Here is a 22,473-nt window from a genome sequence, read left to right as displayed (position 1 = left end):
AAAAATCCCAAGCAGATGGGCTCCTTCACTAAATGACACACAGGAGGGGGAAATGGACCAATCCATATAACATAATGGAAAAACAGCCACCAAACTCAAATGTCAAGAGATCTTTCATCCAGACAATTGACTCACCTTAAAATGGGTGTAATTTTCTGTATCAACAAATGGAACAAAAACGAGAAAGGAAAAGAAAAAGCTTCTTAACAGATTTCAAAACACTCATTTTGCCAAGATCCCTTTTAAAGCAACTCTAGTGCACTCGGCAGCCATATTGGTTACGCCTCATAATATGCACTTGAATGGGGACAGACTAAAACCTCTAAAACTGTCAATGTTATGTTTAAATAACAAATTTCATATCGGGCACACAATCTACAAACAACCCCCGAATACATATGCACATTTAACTCTTTCCCCACCAGCGTATAAAAAATTTACCAGCCACTTCCAGCATTTTTGGTCATTTTCACAAAACACTTATGACCCCTAGAATACTTTGTTGTATGTATATCTGAGCATGCAATATATAAAAAGAAAAAACAGAGACACTGCATTAAAAAAAAAGAATAATAATAATTTCATAAAAAAGCAACAAAAGACTTTTTGTCAAATACTACAACATGCATAAGCAATGCTCTTATCGCCTGTTTCTGCTTCTTCTTTGCCTGTGTTTTGATCCGGAGATTACCAAATAACAGTGAAAACACGGATTGTCGGAAAATTCCGTCAATGGGGGGGAAAGAGTTAGTAAGCAAACAGTTGATGAAGAAAAGGTTAGGGTTCTTTTAACTGTAAGGTGGAGCTGCAGTGTCATATTAAATATTATAATATCCCAAATGGTCTACACACACAATCGCTTTCGCATTTAGCATCAGCACAAAATTAAATCTTGAGGAAGACTCTCACAAAAGATCAGAGTAATTTAGATCTAATCCACCTTTATGTGGCCAGTCTTTATTGCCCTGGGGCATTCACTACCCTCCCCCTTATATCAGGCACACATCTTATACATGTTAAGATTGTGCAACTTATACAACACTCATAATTTTTTTTTAAAGTTCGACATCAACCCAAGTATTCCTCAATCTATTCATTATCAACAATATAACAAGAAAAAAAGAATGCCTGTTTGTTGCAATCATTTTTTTGGTAAAAGTTACTTTAAGTTTTAGTATAATTTACTAAAATGTTATGTTCACTATAGTTAATATATATATAAGTCCTGTTTTTTATATTCTATTGGAGTTAAAATAGAAAGATAGTGTGTGTGTGTGTGTGTGTGTGTGTGTAATATATATATATATATATATATATATATATATATATATATACACTATTTTATAATATAACATAATGGGCCCTATTTTAACGATCTGAAACGCACGTATCAAGCGCGAAATGCAAGTAACTTTGTGGGCGGGTCTCGGCGCTGTTGCTATTATACCGGTGGGATAAATGACTCTTGCGCCCGACGCAAATCTAAAAGGGGTTGGTCTGAAGTAGCTTCATTACTCATAGGTGTGGTTTGGGCGTAACGTGAAATAAACCAATCAGAGCGACATGTCACATTCCCTTTAAGAGCAGGCGCTTTTTCCATGGCGGATTGCTATTGTAACGGCGGATTTGCCAGGAGCGCTTCACAGCCGAGGAGAGCAACGTTCTCTCACGGCCGTAAAAGACAGAGAAGTTACATTGGGGATGGGAGAAACCCACCCAAATTAGCTTCGGTTAAACAGGCGTATAATAATTTGGGTAAATGTGTAAGCTAGATTTATGCCTATTTTTTCACATCTTCATGGACACAACAATGATTCCCCTCGTGTGTTAATATTTTTCCTTGTAATATTGTATGGTTTTATAAAAATGAGAACTGCTGCTTCTGTGTGTAGATAAGATAAGCAAAGTGTATGCGCGTTGTGCACACGCTACATTGATTACGGCCAAGCATGCACCCTTAAAATAGCATATGAATAACATGCGCAACACGGAATTAAATTGGCGGAATTGTTTTCTAAACCTGCAAAATAGCACCAGGGAACGTTTGCGCCGGAAACACGCCTCTTCTTTGCGCTGAACCGCCCCCGGGAGCACAAGTTCATTTCCTAACTCACCGACGTGCGTCTGTGGAGGGAAAAGTCCGCTGTGCGCAGGTGCAAAATAGGAATGATACATGCGTCGGTGTACAAAGTCAATTGCGCTGGGTGCAAGATAGGGCCCAATAAGTTGTGATCAACAGGACTTAGAAATATGACAAAAAGACTTTGCTTGCTACTACCGTTTACTGCTAGAGTTTGCTATGGGAGAATATTATACCGGAAGCTCATGTAGCACTGAGATCTTAGCGGAAATACTTAGGCAATCAGCGAGTCCATGTGTGCATATTTATCCACCCAGCAACAGTCAAGCAGTCTCACCCTAAACTCACGCCATCGGTTGAGCCTGAAGCTGACAAGTCGGGCAACTCAAACAGATAGAAATGTTTTGAAATTGCAAAAGAGCCTCAATTTTTACACTGAATGACTTGAAGTCTATAGACAAACTGGGACAAAAAAAGTATTTTGTCATTGAATAAAGATATAGCTACCTTCACCTTTAAAATGTGTTTAACTCCATCACTGGCATCACTGACAAGAACTGCAAAAATAGCTAATCTTTTCAAACAGGTTTCCTGAACAATGTTGCTGTCTGTCATTGGTCAAGTCAGACAGATAGCCCCGCCCTAAATTCACGCAATTGGTTGAGTCAGTGTTGCTATGAGGGCTGGTCGGAATGCTCAAACAAATAATTTGAAAGTGCTACAGAGCCACACTGTTGGAACGAATGACTGGCTTTCAGTTGTACAAAGTACTACAAATTATTATTATTATTATTATTTTTTTTACAAAATCTACCAACTAAACAGACAGAGGGCAAGAAAGACAATCCAGATACACACATTCCCAACCGGCAGACAGGTCTAAAGACAGGGAGCATCACCTATGTCATCTGTGGCGAAAGGCCAAGCCACACCTCCCATGGTAGCCATAACTGTAGCCTAAAATAAGCCGTGAGTAACAGCAGCCAGGCCAACAGGGACGAAGCGGGTGACTAAACACGACATGGCGCTGGCTTTAACTGAGATGAGAGGAGAGAGGGGATGAATCACGGGAACAGGCGATCCCTGGAGGAAAGCCACTGCACTCAGAACACTCCGTCCTTGGGAGCTGAGGATTGATGGGAATCGAGTGATAAAAATCAAACTGTCCTTGAGTCCCCTGAGCCTGAGACATGGACGTACTTGCTGAAGTGTGTGCCGCAGTGACATGTTTCCCCCGTGGGTTCAGAGGCTGATGCAGGATAGGCCTGTGTCAGGCTTTTGTCTGAACCCTTACTCCAGCCATCAGCGGTAAGATGTATTAGGAAGGGAGGCGGATTTGGAAATGAGGCGTAAGATTGAATAGTTGCTTTTAAAGGAACGGGTCAGGCGAGGTGTTTCAGTAAAGAGGGGAGGGAGTGGTGCTGACCAATACAATACAGTCCTACATAATGAGAGAGCGTGTCAGGGTATCGGAAAAGTCTCTGTAAGTGTAAAAAAGTCAAGCTGCATGTTTCGTAGCACAATAATGAGGGAAATTATTATATAGAAATAAAGCGTGAATGTATATATCTGCTTTGAAATCAGGAAGCGTGTTGCAGATGCTCTGAATACTGATAAGACCAAACCGCCCTCATTTTGGGATGATCGTTGAAAGCTGGTTATTCGATAGAGGAGCGCTTATCCTTTTATTGTCTGCGGAACAGCATGCAGCAGTTAGTTGTCTACAGATCTTACAACATCAGGGTAAAGCACTTGAAAGATCAAATGAAGGTGTAACGTTAGTGTGCATGGATCACTGAGTCTGTCCAACGTATAGTATAAAATCAATATTCTGAGCAAAGCTTTAAAGGGATAGTTCACCTAAAAATGAAAAATCTGTCATAATATTTTCATCCTTATGTCCAAACCTGCATGAAATTCTTGACATTTTGAAGAATGTTTCTGTGACTGTCCATAAAATGAAAGTCAGTGGGACATCCTTCAACATTGTCCTCAGTTAGGGTGATGCAAGCAACTCAGGTCAACACACCTTTTGCGCTCCATCAGAAGCAAGCCACACCTCAAACTTAAACAATCCACCTTCAGAGTCCTAGGATTACATGACAGTCAAATTTACACAGGACAAACAGAGTGTGTATGCTCCAAACAGAACAAACTACAACCAAGATATACTCTAAATTCAGTAATTTTGTTTAATTGTATGAAAGTCTGTCCCTACAAATCAGTAAAGTGCCTCAGTGGTCTATAATAAATTGTCAATGGTGTAAGTAGCTGTATTGAATTCCTACTAAGCACAAATCACAAAAGACACACACACACACACACACACACACACACACACAGACCTTTCTACATACCAGAAGATGTGCGGCTCAAGCCAGTGACCGCACATAGTGGCACTCCAGCCTGAGCAGGTACATCTCTTTAATAGGATGCTATCGACCAGCTACCCAGACTCCACTACATGCAGATCGATTCTCTGCCCAGAAATAGCCTCTGGAGACTGAGCTCCGAGGAAGCGTGGTACTGTGTGTACGCTTGAATACTAGACTGCATTTCTGAGATCCACTGCTGTACTTTCTGTTTTGTGTGTCTCTGAACGGTGAGGAAACCACATCTTAGAAAAGATTGTAAACAACCTGGTGCTGCAGGTGAATTTGAGAGAATCCATTAGTATCCATTTACTTAAAGGGTTAGTTCACCCAAAAATGAAAATACTGTCATAATTTACTGTCGTTCCAAACCCATAAGACTATCGTTTATCTTCGGCACACAAATGAAGATATTAATGAAATCTGAGCGATTTCTGTGCCTTCGTTCACAGTCTATGCAACTATCATTTTGATGCTTCAAAAAGTTAATAAAGAGACTGTAAAACTAACCCATATGAATCGAGCGAATTAATCAAAATTTTCTGAAGAGACTATTGCTTAATACAGTATGATGAACAGACTGAATTTAGCCTTTTATTTACATTCAGTGTAACAATTACACATTTTGTTTACATCTATTTATGTAAACAAAATAGGCTAAATGTTTGACAGATTAGCTCTATTTGGAGAGGACTAGTTTTTGTGAAACACAAATCCAGTCCAAACTGAGCAAGTCTGTTTTCCTCAAACAACCTCTGCAAAAGTTACCTGTAAATTAACTTAAAAAAAAAAATTCTAGTTAGGGCTACTTTGTGCTTCTTCATTGTGCACTTTGACCTTTTGTCAACTTTATGGGTAAAACAAGTTTAGCAGGTCACGTTCTGCTGTCATCCTGTGTGACGTAAAAAAGAAAAATAAATTCATAAGGAGATGAACCGTGTTTCTTTGTGTTTTTCTGCAAAGTTTGGGGTGGACCATAAAATTAATTCTAGATGGAAACATTAAAGGTTGTATCAGTGATTTCAGGCCCTTTTTTTTTTTTTTATCACATTCATCTAATCTTTCCTAACCATCTTCACACAAAAACAATTGGTTTCACCAACCACTCAAAACCAAAACACAACACCCTCCCCCTGTCGGTGATTGGTTGGAACACTATTTGTTTTGGTTTTGAGTGGTTGGTGAAACCAATTGTTTTTGTGTGCAGATCTCAGAGCCTAGGCTGCCTACAGAGACGCGTTTTTTTGATGGCATGCTTATGGGGCGGGCAGCTAGCGGATCGTTAGGAAAGATTATGAATGTGATAATAAAAATTTGGGCCTGAAATCACTGATACAAACCTTTAAGATGCAAATCTAATCGTCTTTTGACTAAATAAAAGTCACAGTTTTCCAAGAGGCTACAACTTGCATTTCTATTTTGTGTAAATACAGGCATGGAAACATACAAACTGCTCAGTAGCAGTAGTAGCAGTGTCAGGTATTCATTCATTTCTCCCCTTATATATCAAATTATATCATGTATATGTCTGGTTTATTTCAAGCCAAATGCATCTAGATCACATGACTATCCAGAACGCCCACATCCAGGAAATAGACACTCCAATCTTAGTAAAAAAGACTAATTCTCATTTTCCCAATGCCATACTGAATCAGTACATGAAATCCCCACCTCAAACGTTGTTTGGAAATCTAATCCTTTCTGAATAGTGCTATTGGCCGTTTCTAGGATCTATGACACATCAGAGCTCAGAAACCTTTCCTTTGCAATAGCTAATCACAGCCAGATTGTGTTTCATTTTAGGAGCTCCATTAGTGTGTAGAAAACCTGAGCATTGAAGAGTGAGGCGTTACTAATCTCATCGGTTTAGCCAGAGCTGTATTTTTTTATTTTTTTTCAAAAACTCTGGAAAGTGGGGCAGTGAGCTGTGCCATGAAAAATTGAAACTTTCCCCCCTCCGGGCCCATGAGCATAAATAGAGAGGCCTTCGTCAGTCTTTCCCCTCCTTTCTGTCCCCTTAGTAACATCAATCCTTCTCTCAGACTTGCGCTATCACTGTGCGAAGGTGAGGATTACAGTGGGATTAAAAACTGGAAACTTTTGCCCTGCTCAGGGAACCAGATTTCCCAGATTATAGATCAGCCTCTGTCTGCGGGTGGTGTTGACAGGAGCATTGTTCATTTGTTTGTGAGTACTCAGTTCAGGTCTTTATAAGAACGTCTTTCAAAGAAAGCCCTAAAGACATTTGAGATGACAGGAACACCAGTGCAATGGCTCTGGTTAACTAACAGATGTTACATAAAAATGTGAAGAATACAAGTTCCTGCATTCTCTAGCGTTGAGGGTAGTTAAGAAGTCTTCGAAGTAGTTTAGAGACGAAAACAACAGCTTCAACACAACATCCTTGATAGTGAATGTTGTTGTTTCTTTGGAATCTTTACCAGGAGTAATACTGTTGCTAAATCTTTTCAAATATAATTACCCTGGCCTACTGAGTTTTTTAAACATCACACCACTTAAAAGGAACAGCTAACTCAAAAATGAAAATTCACCCTGAACCGCAGGGTTCAAACCTGAATGCAAAAGGAGATTTCATAGTGACCAAGGACCGTCAAGCTGCTCAAAGGACAAAAAAAAATACCCACGATAAAAGCAACATTAAAATAGTCCATATATCTTGTGCACTGTATTGCAAAGTCCTCTGAAGCTATATAATCTTTTTTTGTGATGAACAGACTGAAAGCCATTTTTCACTCACAAATCAAATCATTCATGCAAATCATTATGCAGCTCTCAAATTAAATATGGTGTACATTTCGCACCATGACGCTTGGTAACAAAACACACGAGAATGAATTATGTTTGACGCTGTTAATGTATAACCTGCATCATAAACGGCATATTTGTTTTGAGAGCCGCATAATGATGTGCATGAATGATTTGATTTGAGAGTAAATAATGGCTTAAATTTCATTTTGTTCTTACAAAGTAATCATACAGACGTGGAATACAGCACATGAGTCATATAGACTACTTTTATGGTGCTTTTTATTGTGCTTGACAGCTGAAGGTCACTCTTGTTGTATGAAAAATAGAGATTCTTAAAAATTCTCCCGTTGTGTTCCAACGATAGATAACCAAAATACGAATTTGGAACATCATGAAGGCGAGGAAATTATGAAAGATTGTTCATTTTTTGGATGATTTGTCCCTTTAAAGGTAGTTTAGTTTTGTCTAGGGCCTCTCTATGTGGCTGGCAATAACAGAGGTTCATCTAGCAGACTTGTTTTCTCAAAGTTTCTGCTTTAAAATCTTTTTGCTGATATGGCAGTCTGATTTGGTATTTTACTCAAGAAAATACTTTCTATATGCCCTTTTGGGTTTATTTTACTTTCCCTGCATTTTAATTTCTGAAATTTGTTTCATCTTTATGCTTATTACTTGTGTCCAAATGAAAATACTATTATTCATAACAGACATTTCCACAGGGTACAAAAACACACACACACACACACACACACAGACACACACACACACAGACACAGACACAGACACAGACACACACAGACACACACAGACACACACAGACACACACACACACACACACACACAGACACAGACACAGACACACACACAGACACACACAACCCTGAGACGAAGTGTTTCCACTGGGATTTTGAATCCTGTGTGTTCTTGCACAATCTGAACCACTGAATAGAAGACAGCTTTAGATGGACCCTAACCCAATAAACCATGAACAAAGGTCATTGTATGGCTGTGCTAACACTGCGGTGATCATGAAAAAGAGTTTTAAACGTGATTAACATTGGCTGCAAAGAAGTGGAAGATCCCTTTGATCATCCCAACAGGAGCCTGTGCAGAAACACATTTCTTTTCTCAAATAACCAATGGTTGACTTCTAACAACAGGATCTGGCAAGAGGATCATGAGAGGTCCACAGGTACAACGTGTACAGCTGCAGGTCGGAATGGGAATGTTGGGAAGTAAATTTCACTGTGAGACATTCAGCACTGGCAGATTCACCGATCTATCAGCTGTAGAAACACAGAGGTACTGTCAGCGCCGTACAGATGTTGAGCCACATCTGCCTTCAATCGCACATTAAAAACATGGAGAAGAAGGGCAGGGAATACAGGTATTTGGCAGGCGCGGAGCAGACGTGTCAAACTGAATTACTGGGGAACAATTGATGGGCTTACAACGGCACAAAATCCGCAGAAAATGAGCCATTTGTTCGTCAAACCCAATACATAAAACACATAAACAAGACTTACTGGCAAATCAACACTCTCTTAGCTTTTTATTGAATAAAACAGGGGCAGACCATTGTGCAGCAAAACAAAAAAGAGATTCTTGGGCTGCACAATTAATGGAGAAAAAAAAAAGTGATTAGGCTAAAGCTGCCGCGATTAACTAAACATGAACAGTGCTGATTACAGTAGTCCTATTTAGATCTACTCCCTGTATACACTCACCTAAAGGATTATTAGGAACACCTGTTCAATTTCTCATTAATGCAATTATCTAATCAACCAATCACATGGCAGTTGCTTCGATGCATTTAGGGGTGTGGTCCTGGTCAAGACAATCTCCTGAACTCTAAACTGAATGTCAGAATGGGAAAGAAAGGTGATTTAAGCAATTTTGAGCGTGGCATGGTTGTTGGTGCCAGACAGGCCGGTCTGAGTATTTCACAATCTGCTCAGTTACCGGGATTTTCACGCACAACCATTTCTAGGGTTTACAAAGAATGGTGTGAAAAGGGAAAAACATCCAGTATGCGGCAGTCCTGTGGGCGAAAATGCCTTGTTGATGCTAGAGGTCAGAGGAGAATGGGCCGACTGATTCAAGCGGATAGAAGAGCAACTTTGACTGAAATAACCACTCGTTACAACCAAGTATGCAGCAAAGCATTTGTGAAGCCACAACACGCACAACCTTGAGGCGGATGGGCTACAACAGCAGAAGACCCCACCGGGTACCACTCATCTCCGCTACATATAGGAAAAAAAGGCTACAATTTGCACGAGCTCACCAAAATTGGACAGTTGAAGACTGGAAAAATGTTGCCTGGTCTGATGAGTCTCGATTTCTGTTGAGACATTCAGATGGTAGAGTCAGAATTTGACGTAAACAGAATGAGAACATAGATCCATCATGCCTTGTTACCACTGTGCAGGCTGGTGGTGGTGGTGTAATGGTGTGGGGGTGTTTTCTTGGCACACTTTAGGCCCCTTAGTGCCAATTGGGAATCGTTTAAATGCCACGGCCTACCTGAGCATTGTTTCTGACCATGTCCATCCCTTTATGACCACCATGGACCCATCCTCTGATGGCTACTTCCAGCAGGATAATGCACCATGTCACAAAGCTCGAATCATTTCAAATTGGTTTCTTGAACATGACAATGAGTTCACTGTACTAAAATGGCCCCCACAGTCACCAGATCTCAACCCAATAGAGCATCTTTGGGATGTGGTGGAACGGGAGCTTCGTGCCCTGGATGTGCATCCCACAAATCTCCATCAACTGCAAGATGCTATCCTATCAATATGGGCCAACATTTCTGAAGAATGCTTTCAGCACCTTGTTGAATCAATGCCACGTAGAATTAAGGCAGTTCTGAAGGCGAAAGGGGGTCAAACACAGTATTAGTATGGTGTTCCTAATAATCCTTTAGGTGAGTGTAGTTGCAAACTGTATAGTTGCAAGATTGAGTATTGTATTCAAATCACACACGTCACACACGTAGCATGTGAATGTAATGGCCAATCAGAGGTGTTTATAATACCACGATTAAATCCTCTAGAATTCATAAATCCTCTGTAAAAGTGGACTAGTAAGTAGATTCGTTTTTCTGTTCAGCGTGATGATGTTTAATGACCCTGATGGCTTTTGTAGTCCCATTTAGGGTGTGTTCACACTCGCTTGGTTCGTTTGATCCGGACCAAAAAAGTCCTGGTCTGCTTAGCGTTCACATTAGCATTTTAACACCGAACATACCTAAAGGCATAGGGATACGTTCACAACCTGATTGGTCGGCTTTTATGACGTATATTTCAAGATGGAACTTACCGAACATCCAAAAAAAATGCTGTGTGCTGGGCTAAATGCCCTCAGTGTATGTGTGTAGCCTGCATATGATGGTATTTTGACCAGCTGAGAACTCATGCAGAGCTTATAAAATGTGTAAAGTCAAAACAGCGGCAAGAATTCCTCCATCACACACAGAAACGAAGATCTGCTGCGAGGAAACGCGGTTCTGATACCTGTATCGAACTGTGATAGGTAAAATTGCGACTATGAAAAAAAACAAGAAAAAACAGGTATGCTTGAGCATTCTGTCCTTTTTATGGTCACCTTGTGACATCATGACCTGCTTTTGGTTCATTTACATGTCTTTGGTCCTTGTAGCATTCATATTGTTAGCTTGTGTTAACCACAGATCTTATTTTAGGAGTTTAGCCGATGACCCATTAAAATATCCCATTAACTTTGGGACGATGGAACCAGAAGTTTAAAAATGCTACCTCGATTCCGGGGTTTATGACCAGCAAACACTCTGGCACTCAACACGCAAGCTCACATGCTGTCACTACAACCAACAAGGTATGAGATGTAAATACTTTGAGTTTAAAGAAAGTGCAGAAATCAGTGTTGAACTGAGGTGACTGACAGCTTCAGTGATAATAAAAAGGAGTTCGCATTCTGTATAACTTATTGACACATTGAACAACAGTTTGGTTCATCATCAGCAAGCAGCTCTAAGAGATTCTGTTCTCAACAATACAGAAAGAGTATATAAATACACACTCACACTGACATACACGTATAATACCATGCCAGAATGAGGTCGAGGAAATGATGCAGCTCTTCCAGCTGGGTTTTTTGTGCATGGCTATCAAAAATGCAGCATAATCTCTTGGGCTTGAGGACTAGAGTGTTTATTTTACTAGACTGAGACTCACAAGCCAATCCAGACCACACGTACTCCACTCTCCTCCACCCCGCACTCTCTCACTCCCTCTTTCTAACACACCCTCCTAAATCATTCAGCTATACACTCACAAACACGCAGTCAAACACACGCTAAACCCAGCCAACAATACAGACGAGCGGAGATAATGTGCATGCTCAAAATACAACAGAGCAATGACATCAACGTCTTCAATCCCTTACGTACTAAACACGCAAACACACACAAACACCCGAACACACACAGGTGCTTTTGCGGACCACACACTCCAAGCTGGGCTTACTTCATTAGACTAGTGCCAAGATAAGCACCCAAATTAGGGCCCTCCAAACTACAGGGAAGAGTGAAGGATTTTCCATGCTGTGGTCAGAGCGCTTTCTGAAAAGGAGGGAGCCCATGTACTGTAACGATACTGGAATTCACTTTGCTCATGACAGACAACATCAGTTTTAGAGGACCAATGTGCCTTGACACCAAGTAAAGATCGTCATTTTAATCATCTGAGAATATACTGCTAAGCACTAGTTTAATTTGAGTCTTTGGTTTTAACTTTAAATTGTACCTAGCAATTTACCAACAGTTTTATGTGTTCTCGTTTATGTCTCATGTGTCCCAGAGTAACTTGGGAAATTATGAACAGACACAGACACAGACACAGACACAGCTCCTGTCCAAATGCCACCCTAAGCCCTTGCGATCATTCAAAGTCTATACTTTGTGGAAGTAATCCAGCACAAACTGTTATGTAACCGTTTGGTCCCTTTCAAGAAAAGTCAGTTCACTCTGTGGCCATATTTGCAATGCCTCCTGGAGGCTATTTCAAGCATGCAAAACCAAACTCACATATCAAATAACATACTTCACTTAGGCAACAAAACCTGCATAGTCTATCTCAAAAGTTGTTTCTTATGCTCAAATAGCATTAAAAAGTAGGGCTTCACAACATATAGTTTTAGCATAGATATCACGATGTGTGTCAAGTAGTGATTGTAGTTGAAACGTGATCCATACGGACCAGGTTCAAAATGCAAGTTATTCTCCTTTTGAGTCGCAATTTACATGAAATCACTCTTAAACCGATTTGGCTTGTCGCGATTATGAAATCGCAAAGGCTGCGATTATTTTTTATGCTCAGCTTGTCATTGATGTACGGCTCTGTAAACGCTGCTCCACCTGAAAGCACTGTGAGTTTGAGTCACTTATAACGTGCATTTGAAAAAGCAACACACGTCAAACATCTTTCCAAACATGAGAAGCATTTATGAACCTCTTGTCCAACAAAAGACAACATTTAATAACATGCTTTTACTCAAAACTCACTTCATAACGACAGTTGAGCATCCTTCTGTGAGATGATGTGGCTTCTTACACAGAATAAGACAGTTGTGTGTTTATTAGTCATTTTTAATAAATCAAAACGTTTCAAAATCAAATCAAAATAATTATAAGCCAGAATAATAATATCAGTATATCCCCCTAACTGCAAGAGCACATGTCCCGACTGAGCATAAGAGAGAAGGTCAAAGCACGGGGCCAGGATGACTAAGGAGCAGATGGCAATAAAAGTCTTACTCAAGGTCGCAAGCATAGTGTGACAAACAAATTGTGAATTGAGGAATTTTAAGCAGGGTCTTTCAGTTAATGGTGGACTAGCCTAACTGTAGAGCCGACATCCCTATCAACTCAATAGGCCTTAATTCAACTCCTCTGTTTGCAAAGAGAGAGAGAAAAAAAAAGCTACAGTGGAGTTATGGCTCCAAATACAACACATACAAAAATCACAGTCTTGTAATCATGCTAATAGTGAACATGCATTACTGATAAAAATGTGCTGGATAAAACAAGACTTTGGGTGAAATAGATTTACGAGGGAAACAAATCACTCGCACATGTACTCAATAATATGAAATGTGAGGAAAGGATCATCCAGAGGAAAGGAGACTCACTGTCCCCAAAAAGGGGAAGTCCCTGTTAAAACAGAAGCCATTGGCGCACTTAACACCTCTAAAACGTTTGCCAAGATCCCAGGCGTCTCCTCATAGCCGCTTCCTACACTGGTGCCAGTGGCGTGGCAACACTTCCCATTCCAGACCCTGCTCTACAGGATATCCTGTGTCTCTGGTATCAGCAAACCTCACGTGAGGACCCTTTCCAACCTCAACTCCACTCGCAGAGGAACTCGGTGTCTTTGAGTCAATATATTTTTTCACTATGTTTGGAAACGAATGGCAAGTCTATAATGGCCAGTCTTCCTGAATTTAAGTGTCTACACTTGTTCAGACTGCATTCTTCATCTAGATTAATTTCCAAACAAGGAGGCGGTATTTGAATATAAAAAGTTTTGCAGTACTAATACAATTTTAATGGTTCAGTAAAAGCAAAACTCAGTTAAAAATCTTTAATATGCTGTTGTTTACTACCAAAAATAATTTTGACCTTTCCCTCAGTTCGCAAAGACAACTAAAATTGTTTTTAAATAAACACAATGGAAATATGAGGCAAGGCATTGCAGCCGCATATAAAATGCACAGTTTTGAAAGCATAGCCATAAACATTATGGTCCGGTTTCACAGACAGAGCTTAGATTAAGCTAGGATTAGGCCTTAGTTCAGTTAGGACATTTAAGTAGCTTTTATAAACATGCCTTAAAAAAAAACAACAAAAAAAACACATTACTGGTGTGCATCTTGAGACAAAACAATGGCACTGACATATTTTAATATATGTGCAAGTTGCTTTCAGTTAAAACAGCTCAAACATTCATAACCTATCTTAAAACTTGTCTGTGAAACCGTGGATATATGCGTTAATATGAGGCTAACATTGTCTATGCAAAATTTTAACCAATTTTTCCAACTCCTGCCAGTGACCGCTTTAAGATTCGCTTTATGCATACAGCTATCAAATAATTTTATAAATGGAGACAAATAAAATAAAGAAACTTTAAAAATGAGCTGCACTGTTTAAAATGGAATATATTTCCCCATCAATTTCCATTGTAAGTGTACAGCATGTTTCTACAAACTAAGGGACGAGTCTATTTTTTTGTGGTAAACGACAGCAAGCCACAGATGTTGTCAACAGAGCTTAACTGGTAGTAAACCAGGAACACTCCTCTAAAACAGCTGTTGTCTTTAAATTGTGGACTGAAATCTAGTGTAGTTCAGCCTTCGCTTCATTGATCAACATCACAGTTTTTTTCTTCACTGAATCTATTAGCTCCAGCATGACTGAACAGCAAATAACCATTACTTTGTCTTAACCATGAGGATGTCCTTACAGCACACAATCAAGTAAAGAACTTCCTTGCGCTTTATTCAATAAAGCTTCCAAGACATCAAGACCAGACTACAGGACATAATGATCACAACCGTGAGCAGCACACAGAAACAGCCCAGATAAGAGAATTACTCTCATTGCTCATCTGGGCTCCATTCTCGTCCCCATTAGGAAGGTCTGCTCCATTGTCATGATAATCCACCAAATGGCCTCCCTTTTCAAGGTCTGCGGAGTGTCTGAGGCCACACTAGAGTAAAGGAGAATAAAGCGATCATAGATCACATCATAGGACACGTCCGTCAGAACAGCCACTTGCTCAGCCACCTGTTAAGTCTTGCCCTAGTGAGGACATCGACCCCTCGGATCAAACATACTCATCCCATTTTAAAGGATCATACAGAACTGAATTGATTGTCTGGAGAGTCCAGGATTATTTGAAGAGGTTTATCAAGTCCCGCTAACTATACAAAGTAACAGCCTCACAGGACTCGCAGGATCAACTAGGCTCGTTTGTACATGATCTGAGATCACAAAACACAACAGTGATCAAAGTGTCTTTTTAAATGCTCCACAGGGATGGCAAGTGAGTCTAGTAATAAAAAAAACCTCAAATTTAAACAAAGTAATATATTAATTTCATTAAACACACTCTCGGATATAGACTTGATGCCACAAATCAGACTGGGCTTATGGAAAATGGATCTGCAGACATCTCTTTATGGACCTGTTTTACTTCAACTAACCTAATGCTTACTAACCTCTGCCAATCACAACATCTAGACTTCAGAGCGTTGGTTAAATTTAGTTTCCACTTGCATACACTCTAAAATATAATCGTTTTTTTTGTTGCCATCTATGGTTCCATGATGAACCTTTTACGTCAATGGAACCTTTCCACTGCACTAAAGGTTCCTTGTAATGTGAAAAGATTCTTTAGATTTGTAAATTACTCTTAACACTAAGAAAAAAATGGTTCTGTTAAGAACTTAAACTGAAAGGTTTTTGAGGAACTCAAAGCATAGAAGAGCCATTGCTGTGAAAACCCCTGTTTTGTAAACTTTATTTTTTTACAAAACACATTTTAGTCGTCATCATATTAATAAAACCAGTGAAACTGCACTGCAGCCTAATCATGAGTATTCTTTTGGGCTAAGTGAGCATGTAACATGTTGTATAGGTAAACTATATTCTTGTACCTCACAACTCATGGATTTCTGAGGTTCGGTGGTTTCTACCTGCAGAAAACAAGCCCCTATTGTAGTTTAAAGACCTGCGATAGAGGAATGCAAAGGATGAAGAAAGCTAAAAGCATTTTTACATGCTTGCCATTATGGGGGCAGGCTGCCATGGCTGGGTTACAACTTGGAGAACTAGTGTCCATGGTGCACTGGGGGCTATAAATCAAGAGTGAGTGAGCCAGCGCAGCGACACTTCTGCTCCAGATTTACAGACGCTATCTGGGTTTTTACGAGTGCATTGAGCAAGGAGAGGAGCCTTTGAACTGTTGTGTCATGCCACGAGGTGGTTCAAAGACTCACGGGGGAGATGTGAAGAGGCCCACTGTCATGCACCTCCAAAGATCAGTGGCTCTGTCTGACATGTCCTAACAGATTTTTCGCCTTTCTTCAACGAAGGCCACACAGCCTGTTTGTGCTAATACAACAATACTAACATTTCCTAGCACAAATATAAATGGTATTTTTTCTGTAGCAGTGTCTTTGTGCCTAAGATTTCTTTTGATCAAAGTGGTAGCAATTCGAAGGTCTGTTTTATGGGTGAGCAATGCTCATTTTTTTATCTATATTTTTATTCATACATATAATGGCTTAAATTGTACATTTCATGTGGTGCAACCCCAATGAACAATGATATTTATAAATGTTTTGTTTTTTATTCGTAATAAAATCTTACCTTGAAATATATATGAAAAACATATTTGAAAATAATCACATGCATGTGACATAAAATGTGTACTCGCATGCAATCAAGGTGTAGTTTACTTGATTTTTCATTTTTTAATTTTTAAGTCAATAATTTGTTTTGTTTTTTTAAATGGTATAAAGTTTTTCAAAACCGCATGAAACCAACATTACTAGAAGAAAAAAAAAAAAAATTCTATCTAACTACTTGTTTTTTTAAAAAAAGGAAAGAATTTCTTGTCTTTATCTTGGACACTCTTATTTGTTCTTGACCCTTATATGTTACAACATCTCCCTGCAGAGAAACACAAGCCAATAAAAAACATCCAGGATACATGAAACATCTAAATATATACTGTTTTTTTATTTTTATTTTTTTTACTTAACCACCTTTCTCTCATTCTTCTTTCAGCAAGAGGATTTTAAGCCTGGAAAATGTGCTTGCGGCTCTTGAGGTCTGGAATACATATTAGCTGTGAAATCATTTAGTAAATGTTACGTGTGGTGAGTCTTTGAGTAATTGTATACTGATAGCCCACCTCCAGCGTGAAATTTTTAATTCACCTTCATTGGGTCATGCACACAGACAGACAGAGCGCTTAGAAGATCACATAAACAATTCATAAGTGTGTTCACTTTACATTAATTGTTTCCATTTATTGGACCTGTCAGGTTCATCAAATCATCTCATCTCATTTTATCCATTACTCCTACTCTCCCTCTATTACTACATAGGGGTGGTGTGGCGCAATGGATAAGACACATGCCTTTAGTGTGAGAGACCCGGGTTCGAATCCACTGTGAGACACCAATGTGTCCCTGAGCAAGACACTTAACCCCTAGTTGCTCCAGAGGCGTGCGACCTCTGACATATATAGCAATTGTAAGTCGCTTTGGATAAAAGCGTCAGCTAAATGAATAAATGTAAATGTAAATGTACAGGGCTGCAGCGTATAAAAGCAAATCCAGGTTGGATTAGGATCAGTAGCGGCTCCTGACCATAAATTTAGGCCAGATTCTGGGTCTTACGACTAGTTAATGATAAACATTTAATATTCTAATCGCTGAACACATGCAGAACACTTTTGGCAGATGTTGCATTATTAAGCCTGAGGGTGGCGCTCTAACGTTGATTGACAGGCAGGTTCTAAGTACACACAACACACGCACAGAATGCCATCTTAGGCTACGTTTACACGTGCCCGGTTATTTTCATAAACGGACATTTCACCCTCTCCGTTTTCAGAAAAGTGTTCGTTTACACAAACCCGTGTATATGCCGTCAAGAGCATGCCAAACCTGTAGATGGCAGTGTAACGAGAAGCTCAAGCCCATGTTAGCCAATCAGAATCCTGAAAATATAGGTCGCACCTTTGACGCAGTGCCAGTTCTGTCGCATACTGTGACGTCGACTGCCTAAAACTCTGTTTTTCTCAGTTTACATGCAAACGTACAAACAGAGTTTTCCAAAATCTCCACTCTGGCCGGAGTTTTTAGAAAGAATCGTTTTCAGAGGCGAATTCTCCGTTTGCGTGTAAACGAGGGGCACAACCGAAGGGAAATGTCTCCGTTTTTCTAAATAACCATGTATGTGTAAACGGGGCCTTAATGTAGCATTTGTTGCCTCAGAATGATGTTTTAGAGAGTATTACAAATTGTGAGGAATTACGGCACAAATAGAAAGTCATGTCTATTTGTAACTCAGGCCAGCTAGTAGTCGCTGTGCGAGTAAACCTCACTCCTCTGATCTCAATAGGCGCTCTTTAGCCTCCTTGTTAGAGAGCCTGACTCTCTCGTCGGAGACCCGAGTTTGAGGCCCGCACAGAGCAGGGCGAGTAGGACCCGGATGGAGGGGTTACATATTCTCAGGACAAACATAAAACAAACACAACAGAACTACATAAAGGCTATTCACATGAGAACGTTTAACCTAAAGGATTTATACTTTCATTAATATGATACGCTAGCCTACTCCACATAGGAAGAACTTACTTGCCAGCTAGTTACTGACCTGATGCAGAAGATACAGCTGAAGCGGATTGATATTGTCTTGGTCTGGAGCGAGCAAGGTTTAAGCAAGGTAACAACAATGGCAGTTTGAAATCTGCATTACCCTTCGCAAGGAGTTTGATTGACAAGGCGATCTGACCAATCATAATCCGCCATTTTTTCCGACAAAGCAGTCAGGAGAGTTAGTAGATTAACGTCGGTGGATTTGAACTTGATAAACTGTGTGTACTGACGTCTTTCCGCGGTTGAAACAACATTCCTTCTGATGTTCATTGATGTTTATTTGATCTATAAATGAACTAGAAGGAAGAGATGATCGGTTCACCAGCAGCTTTAACTGACAGCTTCTATCTGTCACAACATATTAAAGAGCCACAAAAGGGACCAAATTTGAAAGTTGAGACTTTGTTTCATATCAAAAGTAACCTAGTCTGTCCTGTCTTGTCTGCGTTGTCAGTATCCTCTTTGCTCCGCGATGTAATGTACTGCGTGAGTGTACTGCGTGAGAACATGATGTGTGGCGTGAGAGCGGCATGGCTTGTCGGACATACCAACAGTAACTAAAGTGGGCGGGTCTTTGCGAGCGCACTGCAGTTCCATATTTCACCACAGATTTACATCAGATAATTGTGGGGTGCTGTAGAGCTGGGCAGGGCTCAGGCACCCACTGCCCCACGTAGTACATTTACAATTTATTATTGATTCAGCTTATAGAGGTCTATGTTTTGAATGAATATTTTGTGAGGTTATGCAAAAACATGCTTACGATGACTGAGCAGAAGCCTGAGTGGTAATCCTAAAATGACCAGTGCTCATTTACCTGCCTTTTAGCAAATCAGTAGGATTATTTTATGAATCTTACAACCCCTAATTAATATTCATAAGTGCGTCCATATACACATAACATACAACACCACATATTTGATGCAAAACTCAATCTTATGATATAAAATGATAAAGTCACACAATAATGTGAAAAATGTGAACACACATGCCTAATGTCCTTCACAATACCCATGCTTCAGATCACGTAAGGCATAGTAATGCTCACTTTAAAATGACCCCCCCCCCCCCCACCACATACAAAAGTTCCATCTAACTGTGGACTGGATGTAGATATGACTTTCCCCCTTCCTGCTATTGGGGTTTGCAGAGCTAATCCAGATGTTATTCCATTCCCTGCAAAACTGCTTATGGGTGACAATGGGTAAAGCAAAGCTGTCATGACTTTATGTGACAAAGGTCCATGCTGGACTTGAGAAGAACCTAAAGCACCACCAACTACTAGTGTAGGAAAAAAAAAAAATCATGTTCCGATAGGAAACAAGAAACCTGTGTCTCATCCGCCCACACTGCATGGTCAAGTACAAAACCTTGTCCACTTTTTTCCCTTAAAATCTTTTTTGTCCTGTCTCTCTCTCGGTTTCTCCCGGCAGCCAGAGCCCATTAACGCTGCCCGTTAAATAATGACAGAGACCCGGCGCCGTGGCTGGCACACTGTCAAAGTGAGGAGAGAAGGCCAGAGCAGCTTGTTTAATTTACCTTCACCCATCTGTCTTCCGCTGCACAGCCCATGAGCAATAGTCACTCGCTTCCCTGTCCGCAATGGCACACCTGCAATTCCTACATCATACATGCCTAAAAGGAAAACATCCAACTCTATCGCAATTATATGTCATAAATGCCAAGCTTTGGTATATATGTAAAAACACAAAGTGAGTGTGTCACGGACTATCAGCACATGTTTCTCCTAAATCATCATCTCTGGTCATTAGAACCGAGCGTGTCCTCGGATTGCATTGCCCAAGGCTGCATGTGATGCCACTCATCTGGCAACTGTGTTCAAAACAAAGATATGTTGCCTAGCTGAAAAGAATGTTTTACAAAGGAAATCGTGACTGATAGGAAATAAACACACCTACTTCCTGCTTTTCTATCTGAAGGTTTAGTCATCAGTGTCTTGTCCTTGTCTGGGGATGTTTTAGTAACATTGTAGACATGTGAGCAAAGCCTGGGTGGCCGTTTCTTTCAAACATACAAAAGGATAGGCAGACTCGTGTTCAACAGCTGGATAAAGCACACCAAAACGGGTCTCGAGTTGTGTATTTGAAAATTTGAAACTTATTTTTTTGAAAACAACATTTATGGCGCACTGAAACGCAAGGGACAAAGACGTTCACCAGCATGTGTATGGCTGTAGCGGTAGTGCTTTCAAGGGCTTTACGGTGCAAACTGTCAAACAGCTAAAGCTAACTAACTAAAGCACCACAGATACATAATTTAAAAACAAACAAAAAACTGAAACTAGCTGTCTATCACGATTCACTCCCACAGTCACGAAACAAGCTTCAACTGAGGACTTAGACAATAAGAGACGTTTTTTTTGCAACATAAGTAAATTGTAAAGCAGCACTACGAATATTGTTGGTAATTTTATAATAAAATACTTGTGCCTCATTTATAAATCAATTTGAATAAACGTGTCTGCTAAATGACTAAATGGGCAGAAGGGGAAATTAATTGAAGGGGAACTGAAAAATAGTATCATATAGACCTAGAAACATGGACCGAAATGCTGAATCTAGTCTCATGCCAACAAATGAATGAACACATGTAAAGAATACGCGTGAGCATAAATAGAGACAAAGCCACTGGCGGAATATAGAGGACAGGTTGTCTGTTTACCAAACAGACAGTAAAAGAGCAAAAAAATAAAATAATTCCATTTAAAAAAAAGGTCAGCAATTTTCATCACCCTTACATTGCCTGCAATCCTGGTAAAAATTCACTTAAGTCACAAATCCCATTCTCACCTTTTCCACCACAATGCAACGAAATGGACCACAAAAGAAGCAGGTCTAATGAAGCAGCTCTGCCAGGAGTCTGAGCAGTGTGAGATTCCAAAATTCCTAAATCAAGATGATGAAAAATTGTGACCAGAAAGTAGACAAAATAAGAAAGAAGCCAAAGTACTGTGTTCAGGCCTTAGCACCGGGCAGCGGCAAAGTACTTCTAGGAATTCTGTATGGAAAAACTACAGCAAAAACAACAATAGACTGAAGTAAACGGCTGTCAGCTTTTACATGTTGCATAAGTTTTGAACTTCTCACACGCATGGGCTCAAGGCAAGATTTCTGCTTCTTTTGTCATATGACCGCCTTATTTTCTTTACAATTATCGAGGTCAAAGTCTTTTATTTTCAGCTGTACTTTTTCGGATTTGTCAAAAGATCAGTATCAGAGTGACTCACTCTCAGTATGTGTACATGTACATTGGAAAATGAGCACATGAGAAAATTGTAGTAACGAAGTAATATTATCAATGAAACAGCACATGATTACACAAAAAACTCAAATAAAAATGTCTTAGCCATTGCAACTCCATCAAATTTATAGGTTTTTTTTGGTTGACTATATTAAGAGCTTTTTTACTGTAGAAAAAAAAAATCATTCTCTCATTGTAAGCATCAAAATGTGTTTGTCTATATGTATATATCACTGTATTGACATCCTACAGCATCTCTCATTGTTTATATATATATATATATATATATATATATATATATATATATATATATTTATATATGATACTGATATTGATTGATGTAAAATTATTTGGAAGTTTGCAACTCAGAATTGTTCTTTGCATGAAATACCCTACACATAAACACTGATGATTGCACATACATGGCACATCTATCACGCATCTATCTTCCTAGACTTTCCTATAGCTCAAACAGTAGAGCGTTGGCGCTTGGCCAAGGTCATGGGTTCAATTCCCAGAGAAAGCAAGAATTGATAAGAAAGTAAATCTGTA

The 22,473-nt window shown here is 39.7% G+C and overlaps 1 protein-coding gene across 5 annotated transcripts in view; it reads right to left on the bottom strand.

Moving 5' to 3' along the window:
* The window catches only part of rarab (retinoic acid receptor, alpha b), a 139,316-nt gene that overhangs the window by 89,381 nt on the left and 27,462 nt on the right, over positions 1–22,473 (bottom strand). The window contains exon 1 of one of the 5 annotated variants that reach the window (XM_084407755.1): positions 4,438–4,498. The exons of the other annotated variants lie outside the window; for them this stretch is intronic. The gene's annotated coding sequence lies outside the window, so the exon portion shown is untranslated. Of the gene's footprint in view, positions 1–4,437; positions 4,499–22,473 lie in introns of those variants that run through there. 5 annotated transcript variants of the gene reach the window in all.

The sequence above is a fragment of the Rutilus rutilus genome (assembly GCF_951802725.1).
Source record: "Rutilus rutilus genome assembly, chromosome: 1".
Classification (NCBI taxonomy): domain Eukaryota; kingdom Metazoa; phylum Chordata; class Actinopteri; order Cypriniformes; family Leuciscidae; genus Rutilus; species Rutilus rutilus.
This window is presented reverse-complemented; position numbering and strand designations above follow the sequence as displayed.